This window comes from Panthera pardus, unplaced genomic scaffold (assembly GCF_024362965.1).
Source record: "Panthera pardus isolate Hobbes unplaced genomic scaffold, ASM2436296v1 HiC_scaffold_22, whole genome shotgun sequence".
Classification (NCBI taxonomy): Eukaryota; Metazoa; Chordata; class Mammalia; order Carnivora; family Felidae; genus Panthera; species Panthera pardus.
The window spans coordinates 25452566-25474742 of NW_026526788.1; positions in this window are offsets into that span (position 1 = coordinate 25452566).

Consider the following 22177-nt stretch of genomic DNA (forward strand, 5'->3'; position numbering starts at 1 on the left):
GCCATTTGGATTATTTATTTACCGCTTCAGTCGCAGACTCTGCTACTTTAAAATGAATCACCATTTATTAGAAATGTGCTAATTTGAAATCCTGACGGTGCAATCTTCTGATTTTTAAAACCATAAAAGACTCTGAGTGCCCATCTGCAAGACAGACGGAGAGAATACCATTAGAAACTCTTTACAGGGTCTTAATTTCTCCTCCTTGGATTGAGCATTTTCGAGAGTTCTGTACTTTTCTTTTTGTCTATTACCCATTTCCACACGCCGTGTCATTTGCTTTGAAATGTGACAAAGTGATCTGAGCTCAGGTTCCTGCTGCTGAGGGAGGCATTATTGATTTCTTGGAGAGTGCAAGAAGACTTGCAATGTTGCTGTTAAACTTGGCTGACAGATCACAACAGCTTGTGACATCTAATTTACTATAATGAAATCATGGGGTTCTCTGGCTCTCCGGCCTTAAGGGGAGGTGAAAGGTCAAGAAAGTGGGGATCCTAAGCAGCCAGGCATGAAGGGTGGTTCATTCACACAGTCTAGACTCATTCTGAAAAGACGTCCCCTGAATTCACAGCTCCAAGTTAAGCAGATGGTCTTTGCCACAAATGGAAAGTTGTAAATGTCTGATCATTATTGTGCTGGTTACAATTTAATTCTCGATCAGGAGACCTTATTTCTGGTTTCATTTTGAAGCACTACAGATTGTTGTAATTTCACAGCTAAGAATATTTAAACAGAGAATTTTTTTTTTATGTTTGAGAATGCTTTTAGCAATCTTTTCAATTAGCTGGTAAATCTCTTCTTTCAATAATCTTTGTTAAGCCATCCAGCACTTTGAGAGGTTTTGAAATCTAGTAAGTCCCATTCCTGCTTAACTGATACTCTTTCATAACAGTTTTATTTTCATATTGTGCATGACTTTTCTGAGGAAAAAAACAAAAGGAAAGCAAACAAACTGATAATGGGATTCTCTTTAGACTCGGTGACTTTCAGGGTTTTGTTTTGTTTTGTTTTGTTTTGTTTTGTTTTTACAGCCTGTAGGACACATTCAGCTTAATATCTATGTTTTTCCACATATTCTCTGAATCGCTGATGGCCTGTTTCTGCAGATACACAAGGAGTGAGGTGAATTCTGAAAAACAACTAGGAATCTTTTAGCATAACATTACGATATCCTATTTATATTCTTTTACATGAGTAGTTGGTATTCCAATTGGGTCTTTGAGGCACAAAATGATTGCTGAATCATATAGGATGAGTTGAATAAAAATCAGCATATATTTCCTACTAAAGGCTGTTGTTTTCAAATACAAAAGAAGAGTGGAAGTGAAAGAGTGCTGGAATAGATGTTCATATGAAGTGCATTTTAGTTTCAGCACTGTCGTTTCCTTTTCATGTAGTAACAATGACCCATTAACTCTCTGAATCTCAGTTTCCTTATTTTTGAAATGGCGCCAGTGCTACAACAACCATTCTTAAGTGCCTACTGGCCCATAGAGGGAGGCACTTTTACATGTGCTAATTACTCCTGACAAATCTGTGAGGAAAGTATTATCCTCAGTCTGCACATAAGAAAACTGAGGCAGAGGGTAGATGATTTCTTGCAAAGTTCAATGGCTGACAAATGTCTCAGTTGGCACTTAGATCCAAATCTTCTAACTTTGAGCAAAATTGTCTTTGCACTGAGTCTCAGCTGCTTCCCTCAGCGTTTGTACAAGGAACAAATTAGACTGTGCACAAAGGAGAACTTTGTAAACATAAGGTAAGGTTATTAGTTAATTATTTTGGCAACCAAGAATTCTTATGTGGGCACACTTTTAAAACCCACATATTGTAATTCAAATAATAATCACAATAATAGCCTAGCTTTTCTTTAGTCCAAAGTGCCAAGAATTATGGAAAGTGCTTTGATGAATTAGCACACTTAATGCTCCGTGCACACCTACAAAGTAGATATGAGTTATCCTCATTTTACTTTTGAAAAAGCTAAGCGGTGCGTCTTTGAATTTCAAAAATCTAATTTTCTGTCTGTTTGTTTTTTTAACTTTCCTCTTTTGTAAACTATTAGGTTTGCCTGAAAACTGAAAATAAAGTTGGAGTCTTGAGGGCTCCTTAATTGAATTTGTATTGTTTTTCCAATGTTCCATAACTGTTTACCTCTGAATGAAAAGGAGATTGAGCAGGCAGAGGGAAGGGCTGCTCCTGCCTGACTTATGTTGCCACCAGAAGAGACCCTGTACTGCAAATCGTACGGGTACCAGCTGCTCTGTAGTCGCTCAGGTAAATTAGAAGACGAGAGAAACTCTTCATGGGATTGAGGTAGACAGTGCCATAGGGTGTTCTCTCTTGGGTGTTCTGCGTGAAGGTTTTATCTCAGTTTGGAATGGTTATGATGGACTCTGCAAAGAGTGGCGGTCATGTTCTTCAGGTTGGCTCCTTATGTATAATGTTTAATTCCCTGCCATTTTTTTAGCTGGTTCATATGTGTGTGTGTGTGTGTGTGTGTGTGTGTGTGTATGTGTGCATGCTTCTATTAGAATACATTTTTTCTCATTAATATAAATAAATACAAATAACTTCCTATTTTATAGGTTTTATACATAACAAGCTATATTCACAAACAATAGTAATCCTATCTCTCCCCTAGACTGGAAATGGAGTCATCATACTTGCCACAGAAGACTCACTTCTACATGGAAGCTTACAGAGGATAAGCAATTTGCCTGAATGTCACAAAGAATAAACGGTCAGCCAACTTTTGTTTTCCCATTATGGTAAACTAGGCATACTGATCCTCCACTGAGCACAGATACAACACCTGGAAATACTATGAAAGTGTCTGCTCCAAGGCACTAGATTATGAATAAGATGGTGAAGACTGGCCTGGACCGGATGTGTAGGTGAGAGAAGACTGGTCAGGTTAACCCACAGTCCAGGACCACTTTTCCTGAGGTGGGCTGTTTGTTGATCCTTAAGTGAGCAACAGAGAGGCTGAGATGCTGAAAAACACTTTGGACATCTTTCCAGGCCGAGAAACCTGGATTTGAAGTCCTGACCCTTTGATGGGGCGCTGTGCCCCAGAACTAAGTACTCCCTGCAGGAGACCCTTGGCCCTTCAGCCTAATATCATCCCAACTCCTGAAACTGATCCTTGGGTGACACTGCTCCCAGCTTCCTGGCAGAAACAAAATGAAATCTTGTTGGAGATAATGCACTGGCCTATTTGTTTTTTGTAGTTTTCCAAAGATATTTGTTATATAAAATGTTCAGCAAAAAATAAAAAAGTCATGAGACAAATGAAAAGGACAATGTGAACAAAGAAGAGCTAAAAAATGGAAAAGATAGCAGAAGCAGGGGCTCCGTATGTTGGAGTTTGCTGATGCAAAATAAAAATGACTTTATATTGTATTCAGGAAGTTAAGACGAGATTGAGAAACTTGGCAAATAATTTTAAAATATGAAAAAAGAACAAACAGAAATGAAAGAATCAAAAAAAAAATACAAATTAAGAACCCACGGGGTGAATTGAAAAGCAAATTGGATACCACTGAGGAGTATCTAGTGAGGTAGAACCTAGATGGGAACAAAATACACAGAATTAAAAAGAGAGAGAAAGGTGGAAAAGATTCAGTATAAATGTAATAATCACAAAGGATACACCAAGAAGGCTAATATGTGTGGCTTGGAGTCCCAGAATGAAAGGAAAGATGGAGTGGGGCACAAGATATATTTGAAGACATGATAATGGAATATGTCTCACCATTTCAAGAAGATTTAACAAATCATAAGGATGATAAACAAACAGAAATTCTGGGCCAAATCGCATCAAACATTAGTCAATAAGCCTTAGAAAAATAATGAGAAAAACATGAAAGGCAGCCAGAGAAACATCAACAGATTTGACTTCACAGGAGCAAGAATTAGATTGACATCTGAATTGTCAACAGAAACACTGAGAATAGAAAATTATAGGTCATTTGTACTCAGCATAGATGTACAAATACTAAATGAAATAGCCCTAAACTAGTCCAATAGTATCTTAAAAGTGTTCTGTAATACACCCATGTTGTATTTATCCCAGGAATGAGAGATTATTTAAGATTTAAAAATCAATCAATGTAACTTACTTTATTTATAGATTAAAGGGAAAAAAAGTAACTTGATTGTTCTCTTAATCAAGTTGTAGGAAAAGTATTTAATAAATTTTAAAATATATGTGAATATATTTATATATAAATGTTTATCTATGAAATCTTAGGTTTCTAGAAAAAGGGCATTTCCTAAGTTTTTCTCCCCCCACACCCCTGCAAAAAAAAAGTCTTGAAAAGAAATCTACAGAAAACATATTACTTTTTGCAAAATGAGGAAAGTTTTCTTTAAAAAATTTTTTTTAATCTTTATTTATTTTTGAGAGACACACGGAGTGTGAGCAGGGGAGGAGCAGAGAGAGAGGGGACACAGAATCCGAAGCAGGCTTCAGGCCCCGAGCTGTCAGCACAGAGCCTGACGCGGGGCTCGAACCCATGTACCGTGAGATCATGACCTGAGCCGGAGTCGGATGCTCAACCGACTGAGCCGCCCAGGAGCCCCAAGGAAAGCTTTCTTTTTAAGATTTGTGTAAGATAAAGCTACAACTGTTTCTACTTAGCATTGTTTTCAAGGATCCAAACAGGACTGTAAGCAAGGAAAAAATAAAACATAAAATAAAAAAGAAAGGTGTAAGGATTAGAAAGCAAGAAATAAGCCCTCATTATTCTCACATGATGTATTTTATTCCTAGAAAACTCAAAAGAATCCACAGATCAATTACTTGATATAATGAGTAGCTTTAGCAAGTTTTCTGTATACAGGATTAATATGTAAAAACCAAATGTTTTTTCTATATGCCAATAATAACAGCCAGACAATGTAATTTTAGAAAGATATTGCCTACAGTAGTATTGAAAAGAATGAAATCCTGAGGAATAAATAAACTATACCAGATCCACATAAGAGAATATAAAACATTATCGAGAGGACTTTTTAAAAATCCTAAATGAGTGGAGAAATGAAGAGCATTCATGCATTAGAAGACACAATACTGTCAACTTGTCAATAGTTCTCAAGCTGACTGATAGTTTCAGTGCAACTTCAGTCAAGTCATAGGAGTGTTTTCTTAAAATATACATGTATATATGTAACTTGACAAGTTGATTCTAAAATGTATATGAAAATTGAAAAAAGCCAAAACTAGTTAAGGCACAGCTGATGAAAAACAAGTTAAGAAGAATTTTCTCTACCTGGTAACAAGAATTAAATCCATAGTAATTAAGAAAGCATGGTAATGTCGCAAGGATAGACAACTACACTAAATGTATAGGACAGAAATAAGATCTCAGGAAGAGCTTCAAGGGTATGTTGAAATTTGTTCTATGAAAAAAGTTTGGGACTGCAGATCTCTGGAGCTCTTCAATAGCTGGTGGTTGAACAATAGGGCAGCATATAGGGAAACCTCTACTTCACAACAAACACAGAACTCAATTCTGGGATGTTATAGATCTAAATGCAAAAAAAAATTAGAATAGAATAAAACTTTAAGAAGACAACACAGTCATGACTTGGGATAGAAAAAGCAGAACTTTATTTTACCAGATTGAAAAATATTGATAGAGTTGACCATAAAACTAACTTATATGGGGTAGAAGAGATATTTATAACATATACAGCCAGTAAAAAGGGCATATTCACATTATAAAAAGATCTACAAGTCAACATGTGAAAGACAGAAAACCCAACAGCATAATGGGCAATAGATTTGAGCAGGTATTTTATTTATTTCTTTAATTTTTAAAAAATGTTTTATTTATTTTTGAGAGAGAGACAGAGACAGTGTATGAGTGGGAGAGGGGCAGAGGGAGAGGGAGGCACAGAATCTGAAGAAGGCTCCAGGCTCTGAGCTGTTCACACAGAGCCCAACGTGGAGCTCAAACTTGTGAGCCGTGAGATCATGACCTGAGCCGAAGTTGTACACTTAGACAGCTGAGCAACCCAGGCGCCCCACTGACCAGGCATTTTATAGATGAGGATATTCAAGTGGCCAATAAATATAGGGAAAAATGCTCAACTATAGTAATTACCATGGCATGCAAATTAAAGCAATTAGATACCTTTATTTACCCATTAATGTAGCTAAAATTCCAAAGGCTGACATTCCAAGTGTTGACAAGGATATGAAGCAACTGGAATTTTATACAATGCTAATCCCTAACCACTCATTCTGAAAAAAAAAAAAAAAAAAACAAGCTTGTCCAACAGCAGAAGTAAGATGGGGATGAGGAGCTGGAAAAGTCTCTGGAAGCTCTTGCCTCTGTCAGATGGCCCACATCTTGGATGGTGCACCTGAAGTGGGGAAAGGAGGCAGGGTGCGGTGAGGAGGAGATCAAGGAAAGCTGGAACCCAAGGGGCACACACTTGCAACTACTGATGAAGACATCAGAGTAGTTTTGTGCTATTTGTCTTCTAGTCTATTCCACTTCCTCCAAATCCCCTACAAATTATTTTGGCTAATTCTAACCCAGAATCAGACAGAAAAGTGTTCTGGGAAACATAGTTCACAGTTTAACAAAATTGATAATACAACTATTCAACACATTTTTCAATTAAAGTTAGATGAAAAGACAAGAGACATTTTCAAAGAGTTAAAACCTATGTCAATTCCAAAGCCTACTTGGAATTAAGCAATTCTAGATTTGAGTTTTAATATAGGCTGTTACTATTTTTGTCATCTTGGGCAAGTTACTTAATCCCTTGGAGTCTTGGTTTCTTTGCCCGTAAAATTAGGAAAATGATGAGTTGTGGACTTGTTTAAGGATACATATTATAATGCATTTACATTTCTCCGGACAGTGCCTAGCTTCTTGAAAACTTCAATAAGTGGGTCCCTTTAGCCACACCACTGATGAATAACTTGTAAAGACAGTTGGATATTAGAATCTCCTGGTGAGCTTTTAAAATAGAAAAGACACAGATTCTTCCCAGAAAGACTCTGATTTATTTGGTATATTTCCCTGTCAATAGGACACCCATTGCATTAGGATCCCTGTACTTTACAAATTTCCTCAGTCACAGAGGAAGTCAGACTCTGTTAGCTTTCTGCATACCAGCACCTTTTGTTTACAAGGTGTTTTTTTTTTTTAGCTTTTCTTATACATTCTAGACATGCTTCCAGAGGGTGTACTCTAACGTTCATCAGATTTACAAGTACTCTGATGACTTTGAGTGAAAATGTGACAAATCCTTGAGAGGAACCTGGGGCGCATCCCCATTTTCATCAATATTTTCAGAAGCTAGTCCTGTAGAAAGCTAAAGTCATCTATTATTATTAGTTTTGAGATTGTTGCTAGCTTCGGTGGGTGACCTTTCAATGACCTTTGTACCAGAGTGGAGCCTAGGCTGAATAAGAGACATTCATACTCATCACTGACTACAGAAGGAAGAAATGTCATACCATCAAGAAATTTAAATGTGAGATATCGTGGGGAATTAATTCACAGGTATGCTGAATGCCATGTGAGTGAAGAGAAGTGAAAATTTGCTCCTTAGAATTCAGTGGGAAGGCAACTACTAATCTTCCAGTTGTAGATGAGTTCCTTTTCATTGGCAGGCACTCTTTAATGCTTTAAAAGTTTAATACTCTCTGGAGAGGAGTGAAATGCGTTTTTAAGTGCCATTTGTTGTGTGTTCCGGGAAAGTGAAGTCGAAATGGGAACATTAGGGTCATAGTGTGTTGTTATTGAAAATGAATCCCATTTTACCTCTACTTCACAGTATTCGTATATTTTTCATAAAATGAGTTCATCCATATTTTAAGATTTAAGATCTACCTTTCAGGTTTGTCCTCTGGTGTATAGGCTGCTTTTTCTTCTTCTGTGTGTGGTTGGCAGTTCAATTGTTAGAGTTGTATTTTCTCAGATTGCTCTGCTACACTCCAGGCTATGATTTCTTTGAACAAAATTGGTTGTATGAATTAATGAAAATCAGAGAAAAGTGAAGAAAGATAAGGATATTAAAATATTATGTTTGGGGACAGCTGGCCCAGTCAAAACTTTGGAATAAAACTGAGACGTGAGCAGTTTTTGGAGGGAGTCTGAATTTGGCTCTGCACTGTTGGAAACTCAAAGTCCTTTAGGCATTTCTTCAGATTTAGATAAAAATAGTTTTGTGTGATTTTTCATGTACAGGTATGGGGTTTGGAATTGCCTTTCCTCTCTTCATCTTATTTTAATTTTGCAATAGTTGATGAGTTCAGTAAACATTCATAGAGTTCTACAATGTGCTAAGAACTGTTCCAGGAAATAGTGAATCCACGAAGCTCATGTTCTCCTGAACATGATTATAATTAGTCCTGATTATAATTAGTTCATCCTTACAATTAGGGTTGTCCATTGTTGGAAAAATCTTTATGTACCTTAGCCTCTTTTAGAGGCTGCCATCTTTCTTTCAGACATATGTTTAACCCCTGAGACCTAACTGGTACTAATTCCTCATTCGCTAGACTCTGAAATGTTCCCCAGCCATTGCCTGTAGATGTAATAATGGAAATTTTAGAAGATATCAATTGTCTAAAACAAGATGTACCACGCATTCTCCCCATTATCTACATACGCCATCTTGCTTGATTCTGACAAGAAGAAGTAGAGACTGTTATTTTGCCCATTTTCCTGTACTAAAGGAAGAGTTTTAAAGAAGTCAAAGCACTTGTCCAAGGTTACTTGGCAAATAGATGCCTAGCTTAGAATCAAATTCAAAACAGTGCAATCAAAATGCGAGGCCCTTAACCCCCTACACAAATAAAAGAAATATTATTTCTCACACACGTAAGTACTCTCATTTTGAAATACATAGATGTTGTTATTAATTTAATGTCAAGTAGTTTATAAAGAGATGATGGTGAGTAATCATCACTTTCATTGTATTCTCTCTTATAAAAGTATAGCTTACAACTACTTGTAAAAGTATATACTATGGTACTTTAAGCTTCTTGAAGGGAAGGAATATGATTTTGTTCAACTGTGTATTTCCCCTTGTAGACCACATTTGTCATGTAGAAAGAGGGTAATAAATGTTTGGTGAATGTGGAAATACGTAGATGAATGAATCCCATTGCTAATTAAGTAGACTAGTGGCTCAGACATTCACTGTGTAATATATATGCATCAAGTATTGGGGTGAAATGACTAATTGGAAAACAAGTTGTCGGTAAACAAAGGAGAATGTGTGAGACAGATGTTGGTAACAAAGACTAGTTGAACAAGTTAAAAGGGCTAATGCTTATTGGCACATTTTCCCTCTGTGTTTACTTAAAACATTTCTAGCAGACTCATTTTACAAGAATAAAATGATTAAATCCATTGTTGAAATTCAATTGCTTACTTGACATTGGTGTGCATTTTGTTTTCCTGCATCCCATAACTAGATATAGTTATTTAAATTTCATGCATGAAACCCCAAAAAGTAAAAAAAAAATCTATTTTATATCTAGAAAGAGCACATTGCGTTTCCGGATCCCTAAAGAATTAATTAATTGTTTTTCTACTTTGTAATTGTATGGAGACCAGTGAGGGGTAATGAATAATTTGAAGATATTTTCATGTGTCTTTGTATTATTTTTCTCTTTATAATTTTTGAATTGATTTTAATTAAACAGTCCTCTGTTTATGAGAGACTAGAGGAAACTTAATATCCTCAAATTAAGGAAAACAAAGAAAACAGAGGAAACCATTGAGCAAAATTGGTTTCTTGTCCTTTTGCATTGTGATATGAGGTTTTCTTTTTTTTTTCTTTCTTTTTTAAAGACAGATTTGATTGAAAAAAAAAAAAGTGCACCCCAGGAGGGTATTCTAAGCTTTCACAGCTCTTGTCTGAGGTGAATGGTGTTTCATTAATTTCATATGAAATCTTATGTGACAGTATAATTATAATATTATACAGTTTAGCTAGATGGCTTTAAATGATCTGCCAGTACAACCCCAGAAATGAAGGGTCATGCAGGGTACAAGGAGTCTTCAAGATTCCATTTTGAAAACAAAGTACTCTTGGCAAGGGACATGATTGCTAATAGGTGTCTATATTTGAGGTGGCTTCCGTTGCTCATAAGATACCTAACAGCTCAGTGTTAAGTCTCTAATTCTTTGAAATGCCAATCACTTCAGTTTACATTTCTCTTTGCTTTGGGTAAGCACCTAGGACAAGTAACTGATTGAGAAGGTAGCACAGGTAGGAGGGATGAAGCACCCATGCTTTGGTATAAGGTGGGAGGAATGTAGTTCTGGACATTCGAAATTCAATCAGAATAAGTGGAGATTCAAGAGGGCTGTAGCAGGCAAAACTTTTTTCCATTGAAAGTCCTTTTCTTTAGTACATCTTTGAGAGCACGTTGATATTTGGAGCTTTCCAAACACATGGTTCCAAGACCTTGGCTATTTCAGTACTACTACTCATTCAGATTTATCCACACCCATTAATTTTCTGGCAGATTGGACCTGTTTTGTTTTTAAAGGAGATTATAGGTAAAAGAGAAATTTGATATCAGGTTGAATCTCAACACAGTGGGAAGTCAAATTTTTTAGTCTCTGATATGCATAGGTCTCCAAACTGTAACACAGAGTTCAGTTTTCAACCCCTCAACACAAGTGGTTGGGGAAATGAAGAAATCAAGAAAGCCCAGGAATAGGAAACCAGAATTTGCACTTTGTTATTTCTACCTTGGGAACATTGTGCTGTTGTGTTTTTTTTTTCCCCAGAATGCCGTAACAACCAGTCCATTAAATGGGGGGGAAAAGTCAAATTGGCATTTTGGAGATAATACATATCATGTTTTGGTGTTTTTAGTTGGTTATATTGAGAAAATAGTCACAGGATCTTGATGGTACACTGTAGTGAAAACAACTTGGAGTAGAAGTTTATTTGTTGTGTGACAGTGAATGATTTCTTTAGAGTTTTTGAACATAAAACATAAAAAATTTGTAAAATGGAAATGGACTCTATGGTCATAGAAAGTAGCTTCAAGTCCCACAATTTATTGACTCCACAAAATGTAGCATAACGATTAATGCAAAATGTAGCGTAAAGATTAATTTCTATATTTTAGAAAGTTAGTTGAATATTTAAGAATAAAATACTTTAGGGGTGCTGGGGTAGCTCAAGTTGGTTAAGCTCCCAACTCTTGGTTTCAGCTCAGGTCATGATCTCACAATTCGTGAGATGGAGCCTTACGTTGGGCCGTTAGCACAGAGCCTGTTTGGGGATTCTCTCTCTCTCCCTCTCTCTGTCCCTCGCCTACTCCCACACACTCTCTCTCTTTCTTTCAAAATAAATAAATAAACATAAAATAAAAGAAAATACTTGAAAAATAGAATAAAAACTTCTGACATTATCAAGACAGGTAGATGGTCAGAGTAATGGTTAATTTTATGTCAAACTTCACTGGGCTAAAGTATGCCCAGATAGCTCATAAACATTATTTCTGGGTGTGTGTGCAGAGGTGTTTCTGGAAGGGGTTAGCATTTGAATCAGAAGCCTGAGTTTATTTTATTTTATTTAAAATTTTTTTTTTAACATTTTATTTATTTTTGAGACAGAGAGAGAGAGAGCATGAACAGGGGAGGATCAGAGAAAGAGGGAGACACAGAATCTGAAACAGGTTCCAGGCTCTGAGCTGTTAGCACAGAGCCTGACGTGGAGCTCGAACCCACGGACCACGAGATCATGACCTGAGCCGAAGTTGGACGCTTAACCGACTGAGCCACCCAGGCGCCCCGGAGAAGGCTGAGTTTAAAAAGATGCTCTCATGAATATGGTAGGCATTGTCCAATCCTTTGAGGGCTTGCGTAAAACAAGAAGGTGGAAGAAGGTGAATTGGCTCTCTCTTCCTTGAGCTGGGCATCTATCTTCTCCTGCCCTCAGACATTAATACTCCTGGTTCTTGGGTTTGAGGACATGGACTGGGACTCATATCATTAGTTCCCCAGTCCTTTCTACTCAGAGTTATAAAACAAGCTTTTTTGGTTCATTAGCCTGCAGAGTTGAGTGTGGGTCTTCTTGGACTCCCTAATCATGTGAGCCAATGCCTATGATAAATATCTCCCTAAATTTTATATCCTTTGAACTCATCTCAACATATTTAAGTTGATAGCAAACGTTTGATGGTTTTTATTTATTGAATCTTACCAAAGGATTCCACTTCATTTTCATAGAAACTATAATTGCCTTTCATCTTCATATTTTGGGTTTATATAATACTTCATTATGTTATTATATAATTAAATACTTGATTTATATTTTATGTATTACAAGCACAACAATGGCTATCCCATCATTTGGGAGCCCTGGAATAGTTTTTGTGTCTACCCTAAAACATCTGTGACTCAGTAAAACGTGCAGTCTATTTATCCAAATTCTATTAAATGCTCTACTAATGGTCTAAAAATTCTGAAAGCCAAACACATTGTGAGCTGGCTGGACTCTACTGAAAAATTACCTTAATCTTTTTTCTTCATTTATGAGTCCAGGGAATTCTATGGCTGTAGTTGCAACACAGTTTGAATGTGTTTTTTGTTTTTGTTTTTTTTGGAAAGCAGTAAGCGACAGGGTTTGGCTGCATGGAAGTCAGCACTTCTGAGCATCAGAAACAGGAAGTCCCATAAGATCTGATGGCCAGGAGGCAAAGATTAAAGTGGCAATTATCACTTCATGCTGGAATAAGCATTTTCTCATCCTGAGGATTCTAAAACAATAACAAAATGATTCCAGAAACACTAACCAATAAAAAGAACCAGAATGATTTCTATGATACTTAAGACAGATCGCATTGCCAGAGTCTTAGAATATTTTTTAATGCTTATTTATTATTTTTGAGAGATAAATGCTTATTTATTATTATTATTGTCAAACAGAGTCTTAGAATATTTTTTAATGCTTATTTATTATTTTTATTTTTTAATGCTTATTTATTATTATTTGTGCGCGTGCGCGCGCAGCGCGCGCGCGCGCGCGAGAGAGAGAGAGAGAGAGAGAGAGAGAGAGAGAGAGCATGAGCAGGGGAGGGGCAGAGAGAGAGGGAGACACAGAATCTGAAGCAGGCTCCAGGCTCTGAGCTGTCAGTACAGAGCTCGATGCAGGGCTCGAACCCACAAACTGCGAGATCATGACCTGAACCGAAGTCAGACGCCTAACCGACTGAGCCACCTAGGCATCCCCCCAATATTTTATATCTTAATAGCATTTACTTCACATGGGAGTCAGGAAATGTTTTCAGGCAAGACATATTTGGAAAGATATTCACAAAGATTTTGCTTGCGCAAGGTGTTTCAAGTCTTCTACTGTTAATTCCAGCCTCCAACTCAACAATGGAATCATACCCTCAGGACCCAGAGAAGGAGTGGGAAAGGGAGAGGTTACCCTTTCTCTGAAAAACGAAACAAAACAACCCCTCCCAAACAAAACAAAACAAAAAACAAAACAACCCCTCCCAAACAAAACAAAACAAAACAAAACAAAACAAAAAACAAAACAAAACAAAAGCACCAATCACCACAATATAAAAGCAAACGCAGAAACCTTCTCTTGACTTCACATTCTACTCCGGACCTGACCTCATTGTTTAGTCCCCTTTACAGCAAAATGCCTAGAAAGACTTGTCAATACTTGCTATTTCCAATTCCCTTTCTCTTATTGTGTTTTAAATTTAATCTAAGCCAGTTTTCTCCTCTAATAGCCTGTTGAAACTATTCTTGTCAATGTCAATAATGACCTCTACATTGCTAAATCTAGTGGTGAATTCACAGTCCACACCTTACTTAACCTATTGGCAGCATTTGACTCAGTTGCCATACTCTCCCTTTAATACACATTTTTTTTTTTTTCAACCTGGCTTCTGGGACAACATGAAACTCCTAGTTTAACTTTTATCTTAAAGGCAACTCTTTCTTTCTTTTTTTTTTTTCCAATATATGAAATTTATTGTCAAATTGGTTTCCATACAACACCCAGTGCTCATCCCAAAAGGTGCCCTCCTCAATACACATCACCCACCTTCCCCTCCCTCCCACCCCCTATCAACCCTCAGTTTGTTCTCAGTTTTTAACAGTCTCCTATGCTTTGGCTCTCTCCCACTCTAACCTCTTTTTTTTTTTTTCCTTCCCCTCCCCCATGGGTTTCTGTTAAGTTTCTCAGGATCCACGTAAGAGTGAAACCATATGGTATCTGTCTTTCTCTGTATGGCTTATTTCACTTAGCATCACACTCTCCAGTTCCATCCACGTTGCTACAAAAGGCCATATTTCATTCTTTCTCATTGCCACGTAGTACTCCATTGTGTATCTAAACCACAATGTCTTTATCCATTCATCAGTTGATGGACATTTAGGCTCTTTCCATCATTTGGCTATTGTTGAGAGTGCTGCTATAAACATTGGGGTACAAGTGCCCCTATGCATCAGTACTCCTGTATCCCTTGGGTAAATTCCTAGCAGTGCTATTGCTGGGTCATAGGGTAGGTCTATTTTTAATTTTCTGAGGAACCTCCACACTGCTTTCCAGAGCGGCTGCACCAATTTGCATTCCCACCAACAGTGCAAGAGGGGTCCCATTTCTCCACATCCTCTCCAGCATCTATAGCCTCCTGATTTGTTCATTTTGGCCACTCTGACTGGCGTGAGGTGATATCTGAGTGTGGTTTTGATTTGTATTTCCCTGATAAGGAGCGACGTTGAACATCTTTTCATGTGCCTGTTGGCCATCTGGATGTCTTCTTTAGAGAAGTGTCTATTCATGTTTTCTGCCCATTTCTTCACTGAGTTATTTGTTTTTCAGGTGTGGAGTTTGGTGAGCTCTTTATAGATTTTAGATACTAGCCCTTTGTCCAATATGTCATTTGCAAATATCTTTTCCCATTCTGTTGGTTGCCTTTTAGTTTTGTTGGTTGTTTCCTTTGCTGTGCAGAAGCTTTTTATCTTCATAAGGTCCCAGTAATTCACTTTTGCTTTTAATTCCCTTGCCTTTGGGGATGTGTCGAGTAAGAGATTGCTACGGCTGAGGTCAGAGAGGTCTTTTCCTGCTTTCTCCTCTAGGGTTTTGATGGTTTCCTGTCTCACATTCAGGTCCTTTATCCATTTTGAGTTTATTTTTGTGAATGGTGTGAGAAAGTGGTCTAGTTTCAACCTTCTGCATGTTGCTGTCCAGTTCTCCCAGCACCATTTGTTAAAGAGACTGTCTTTTTTCCATTGGATGTTCTTTCCTGCTTTGTCAAAGATGAGTTGGCCATACGTTTGTGGGTCTAGTTCTGGGGTTTCTATTCTATTCCATTGGTCTATGTGTCTGTTTTTGTGCCAATACCATGCTGTCTTGATGATGACAGCTTTGTAGTAGAGGCTAAAGTCTGGGATTGTGATGCCTTCTGCTTTGGTCTTCTTCAAAATTACTTTGGCTATTCGGAGCCTTTCGTGGTTCCATATGAATTTTAGGATTGCTTGTTCTAGTTTCGAGAAGAATGCTGGTGCAATTTTGATTGGGATTGCATTGAATGTGTAGATAGCTTTGGGTAGTATTGACATTTTGACAATATTTATTCTTCCAATCCATCAGCAGGGAATGTCTTTCCATTTCTTTATATCTTCTTCAATTACCTGCATAAGCTTTCTATAGTTTTCAGCATACAGATCTTTTACATCTTTGGTTAGATTTATTCCTAGGTATTTTATGCTTCTTGGTGCAATTGTGAATGGGATCAGTTTCTTTATTTGTCTTTCTGTTGCTTCATTGTTAGTGTATAAGAATGCAACTGATTTTTGTACATTGATTTTGTATCCTGCAACTTTGCTGAATTCATGTATCAGTTCTAGCAGACTTTTGGTGGAGTCTATCGGATTTTCCATGTATAATATCATGTCATCTGCAAAAAGCAAAAGCTTGACTTCATCTTTGCCAATTTTGATGCCTTTGATTTCCTTTTGTTGTCTGATTGCTGATGCTAGAACTTCCAACACTATATTAAACAACAGCTGTGAGAGTGGGCATCCCTGTCGTGTTCCTGATCTCAGGGAAAAAGCTCTCAGTTTTTCCCCATTGAGGATGATGTTAGCTGTGGGCTTTTCATAAATGGCTTTTATGATCTTTAAGTATGTTCCTTCTATCCCGACTTTCTCAAGGGTTTTTATTAAGAAAGGGTGCTGGATTTTGTCAAAGGCTTTTTCTGCATCGATTGACAGGATCATATGGTTCTTCTCTTTTTTTTTTATTAATGTGATGATTTTTTTTATTAATGTAATGATTAATGTAATGTAATGTGATTAATGTTATTAATGTGTTGTATCACATTAATTCGCACATTGATTTGCGAATGTTGAACCAGCCCTGCATCCCAGGAATGAATCCCACTTGATCATGGTGAATAATTCTTTTTATATGCCGTTGAATTCGATTTGCTAGTATCTTATTGAGAATTTTTGCATCCATATTCATCAGGGATATTGGCCTGTAGTTCTCTTTTTTTACTGGGTCTCTGGTTTAGGAATCAAAGCAATACTGGCTTCATAGAATGAGTCTGAAAGTTTTCCTTCCCTTTCTATTTCTTGGAATAGCTTGAGAAGGATAGGTATTATCTCTGCTTTAAACGTCTGGTAGAACTCCCCTGGGAAGCCATCTGGTCCTGGACTCTTATTTGTTGGGAGATTTTTGATAACCGATCAATTTCTTCTCTGGTTATGGGTCTGTTCAAGCTTTCTATTTCCTCCTGCTTGAGTTTTGGAAGTGTGTGGGTGTTTAGGAATTTGTCCATTTCTTCCAGTTTGTCCAATTTGTTGGCATATAATTTTTCATAGTATTCCCTGATAATTGTTTGTATCTCTGAGGGATTGGTTGTAATAATTCCATTTTCATTCATGATTTTATCTATTTGGGTCATCTCCCTTTTCTTTGTGAGAAGCCTGGCTAGAGGTTTGTCAATTTTGTTTATTTTTTCAAAAAACCAACTCTTGGTTTCGTTGATCTGCTCTACCGTTTTTTTAGATTCTATATTGTTTATTTCTGCTCTGATCTTTATTATTTCTCTTCTTCTGCTGGGTTTAGGCTGCCTTTGCTGTTCTGCTTCTATTTCCTTTAGGTGTGCTGTTAGATTTTGTATTTGGGATTTTTCTTGTTTCTTGAGATAGGCCTGGATTGCAATGTATTTTCCTCTCAGGACTGCCTTCGCTGCATCCCAAAGCGTTTGGATTGTTGCATTTTCATTTTTGTTTGTTTCCATATATTTTTTAATTTCTTCTCTAATTGCCTGGTTGACCCACTCATTCTTTAGTAAGGTGTTCTTTAACCTCCATGCTTTTGGAGGTTTTCCAGACTTTTTCCTGTGGTTGATTTCAAGCTTCATAGCATTGTGGTCTGAAAGTATGCATGGTATGATTTCAATTCTTGTGAACTTATGAAGGGCAGTTTTGTGACCCAGTATATGATCTATCTTGGAGAATGTTCCATGTGCACTCGAGAAGAAAGTATATTCTGTTGCTTTGGGATGCAGAGTTCTAAATATATCTGTCAAGTCCATCTGATCCAATGTATCATTCAGGGCCCTTGTTTCTTTATTGACCGTGTGTCTAGATGATCTATCCATTTCTGTAAGTGGAGTGTTAAAGTCCCCTGCAATGACCACATTCTTATCAATAAGGTTGCTTATGTTTATGAGTAATTGTTTTATATATTTGGGGGCTCCAGTATTCAGCGCACAGACATTTATAATTGTTAGCTCTTCCTGATGGATAGGCCCTGTAATGATTATATAATGCTCTTCTTCAACTCTTGTTACAGCCTTTAATTTAAAGTCTAGTTTGTCTGATATAAGTATGGCTACTCCAACTTTCTTTTGGCTTCCAGTAGCATGATAAATAGTTCTCCATCCCCTCACTCTCAATCTAAAGGTGTCCTCAGATCTAAAATGAGTGTCTTGTAGACAGCAAATAGATGGGTCTTGTTTTTTTATCCATTCTGATACCCTATGTCTTTTGGTTGGCGCATTTAATCCATTTACATTCAGTGTTATTATAGAAAGATACGGGTTTAGAGTCATTGTGATGTCTGTATGTTTTATGCTTGTAGCGATGTCTCTGGTACTTTGTCTCACAGGATCCCCCTTAGGATCTCTTGTAGGGCTGGTTTAGTGGTGACAAATTCCTTCAGTTTTTGTTTGTTTGGGAAGACCTTTATCTCTCCTTCTATTCCAAATGACAGACTTGCTGGATAAAGGATTCTCGGCTGCATATTTTTTCTGTTTAGCACACTGAAGATATCGTGCCAATCCTTTCTGGCCTGCTAAGTTTCAAGAGAGATCAGTCACGAGTCTTATAGGTCTCCCTTTATATGTGAGGGCACGTTTATCCCTTGCTGCTTTCAGAATTTTCTCTTTATCCTTGTATTTTGCCAGTTTCACTATGATATGTCGTGCAGAAGATCGATTCAAGTTACGTCTGAAGGGAGTTCTCTGTGCCTCTTGGATTTCAATGCCTTTTTCCTTCCCCAGTTCAGGGAAGTTCTCAGCTATAATTTCTTCAAGTACCCCTTCAGCACCTTTCCCTCTCTCTTCCTCCTCTGGGATACCAATTATGCGTATATTATTTCTTTTTAGTGTATCACTTAGTTCTCCAATTTTCCCCTCATACTCCTGGATTTTTTTTATCTCTCTTTCTCTCAGCTTCCTCTTTTTCCATAACTTTATCTTCTAGTTCACCTATTCTCTCCTCTGCCTCTTCAATCCGAGCCGTCGTGGTTTCCATTTTGTTTTGCATTTCGTTTAAAGCGTTTTTCAGCTCCTCGTGACTGTTCCTTAGTCCCTTGATCTCTGTAGCAAGAGATCTCTGGGGTCCTCTATACTGTTTTCAAGCCCAGCGATTAATTTTATGACTATTATTCTAAATTCACTTTCTGTTATATTATTTAAATCCTTTTTGATCAGTTCATTGGCTGTTGTTATTTCCTGGAGATTCTTCTGAGGGGAATTCTTCCGTTTGGTCATTTTGGATAGTCCCTGGAGTGGTGAGGACCTGCAGGGCACTTCCCCCGTGCTGTGGTGTATAACTGGAGTTGGTGGGCGGGGCCGCAGTCCGACCTGATGTCTGCCCCCAGCCCACCGCTGGGGCCACAGTCAGACTGGTGTGTGCCTTCTCTTCCCCTCTCCTAGGGGCGGGATTCACTGTGGGGTGGCGTGGCCCGTCTGGGCTACTTGCACACTGCCAGGCTTGTGGTGCTGGGGATCTGGCGTATTAGCTGGGGTGGGTAGGCTAGGTGCATGGGGGGAGGAGCAGGCTTAGCTCGCTTCTCCTTAGGTGATCCACTTCAGGAGGAGCCCTGTGGCAGCGGGAAGGAGTCAGATCCGCTGCCGGAGGTTTGGCTCCGCAGAAGCACAGAGTTGGGTGTTTTCGAGGAGCAAGCAAGTTCCCTGGCAGGAACTGGTTCCCTCTGGGATTTTGGCTGGGGGATGGGCGGGGGAGATGGCGCTGGCGAGCGCCTTTGTTCCCCACCAAACTGAGCTCTGTCGTCAGGGGGCTCTTCAGCTCTCCCTCCCTTTGTCCTCCAGCCTTCCCGCTTTCCTAGCAGAGCTGTTAACTTATGACCTCCCAGATGCTAAGTCGCGCTTGCTGTCGGAACACACTCTGTCCGGCCCCTCCGCTTTTGCAAGCCAGACTCGGGGGCTCTGCTTGGCCGGCAGGCTAAAGGCAACTCTTTTGAAGTCTACTTTCTTGATTCTCCAAATCCTAATCTTTGGAGTATCCAGGGAAAAAAAAAATCTCCTTGTACCTACAACCTAGAGGATCTTACCCATTCTCAAGATTTTTAATATCATTTATATGCTGTTGATACCCGAATTTGTATATTTAGCCTATGCCTCTCCCCTGAAATCAAAACTTGGATATCCAACTTCAGAACACCTGGGTGGCTTTGTCAGTAAAGCATCCGACTTCGGCTCAGGTCATGATCTCATGGTTCATGAGTTTAAGCCCCATGTCAGGATCTGTGCTGACAGCTCAGAGCCTGGAGCCTGCTTCAGATTCTGTGTCTCTGTCTCTCTCTGCCCCTCCCCTACTTGAGGTATGTCTGTCTCTTTCTCTATCAAAAATAAATAAACATTAAAAAAAGTAAAAATAACTTGGATATCTAACTTTGTGTAGAATGGCTAATAGAATTCTCAAAGTCAACATGACCCAAGTTGAACCCATGACTTTCCTACTAAACTTCTCATCAGGTTTCCCTGTCTGAATAAATGACTGTATCTTCCTTCATGTTGTTCCAACAAGACAATCTTGGACTTCTCATATTTTAGGTATATTTTGTGTCTTATCAGTTCATATGTCCTGTGAGCTCTGCCTTCAAAATATATCCAGAATCCAAGCTTTCTTTCTTTTTTTTTTTTTTTTTTTTTATCTCTTCTGTTACTCACCAACCTGTCTTTGGCCTGGATTTTGGCGAATTATCTTACTGTGTCTCCCTGCTTCCACCCTGACCTCCTACAGTCCATCTTCACAGAGAAGCTAGAATGATTCTTTTAAACAACATGCTAGATCATATTACTCCTCTGCTTCCAACCTCTACTGGCTTCCCACCTTGTGTAAAATAAAAGTCCATGTTTATAGCAGGCCCTTCAGGATCTGAGCCCTGCTCCTTCTCAGACCTCACCTTGACCACTGGTTCCAACTACACTGCCCTGCTTGCTTTTCTTTGACCAGGAGAAGCACATTGCTGCCTTGGGGTTTTAGCACTGGCTAGTCCCTCATCCTGGAGTACTTTTCCTTAGTACTTTTCCCTTTTCACTTTTCACGAATAGTCTTTTCACTTTTTTCAGGTCTTGCTCAAATTATACCTCTTCTTTGACTACTCTATTTAAAATAGAAATCTCCCCCTTCCTGACATTATCTATCCCCTTCCCTTCTTTATTTTTTAATAGCATTATTTACCAGCTGACATATGATTGAGTTATCTGCAGCATGTGTAATATAAAAGGACACCCTCCCTTTTGCCACTCAGTAGAAGCATGGCTCATTAACTTAAAATGATTAATTGGTTTTGGAACACTGGAGTGGACAGGCACCTCTCATCAGCAACCCTACAGTTATCCTGTTGAACTTGAATGATCAAAAAAAATCCTCATTATTGTAATTTCAGTTAGTCAACTTGTGATATACTTGACAAGTAGCCATTAGGGTTCAGAAAATGTAGTTCTGGCCAGCAATAATTCACGTTGAAATTTTCAACAGTTTTAGATTGTTATTTGACTATATATATATAAATACACATACACACACACATATATACAATTATATAATAAATACAATTATATAATAAATACACACATATATATGTAATAAAAAAATGTTCATTCATTTTGAGAGAGAGCACATGAGCACAAGTGGGGAAAAGGCGGAGAGAAAGGGGGAGAGAGAATCCCAAACAGGGGATTGACACGGGGTTCCAACTCACCACCATGAGATCATGACCTAAGCCAAAATCAAGAGTCAGATGCTTAACCAAACTGATGCCAACTGGGCACCACCCAGGCACCCCTCACCATTTATATTTTTGAAAATCACTTTAGAGCCAATTGTCAGTGATACTGTTACTATTATTGAGAGCTCTGCATGAACTGGAGGATTTTTTGTGCTTATGATTTATATAGGTATTATCTCATTTAATCCTCTCACCGACCCTTCAGTGTAGATATTATTATCTTGATTTCCAAAGTGAGAAAAATTGAGGCTCACAAGGTTAAGTGACTTGCTGTATGACACTTGGTAAGTGGAAGGCTTGTCTAGCAACTGGCCACATGTAACTGTCATGTAAAATTGACTCTAAAATGGAGATCAGTGTATGTGTGTGGAACACAGCAACTCATGGTTCTAATCTCAAAGTGATTTTCCATGTATTTTGGAAATATACAAACTTTGCAGACATGATAGGTAAATTTCTGAAGGAAGTGTCGCCCTTCCGGAAATGATTTGCTAATGACCATGTGCACTAATAAGCATGAGCACATTGTCTTTATCTCCCAATTCCGTATTTACATGCTAATCTATTATATTTATGGTCTTATGAAATACGATGTGGATATTTTTACCACCTGGTATTATTTTTAGTTTTACTGTCAATATTATGGAAACATAGAAGG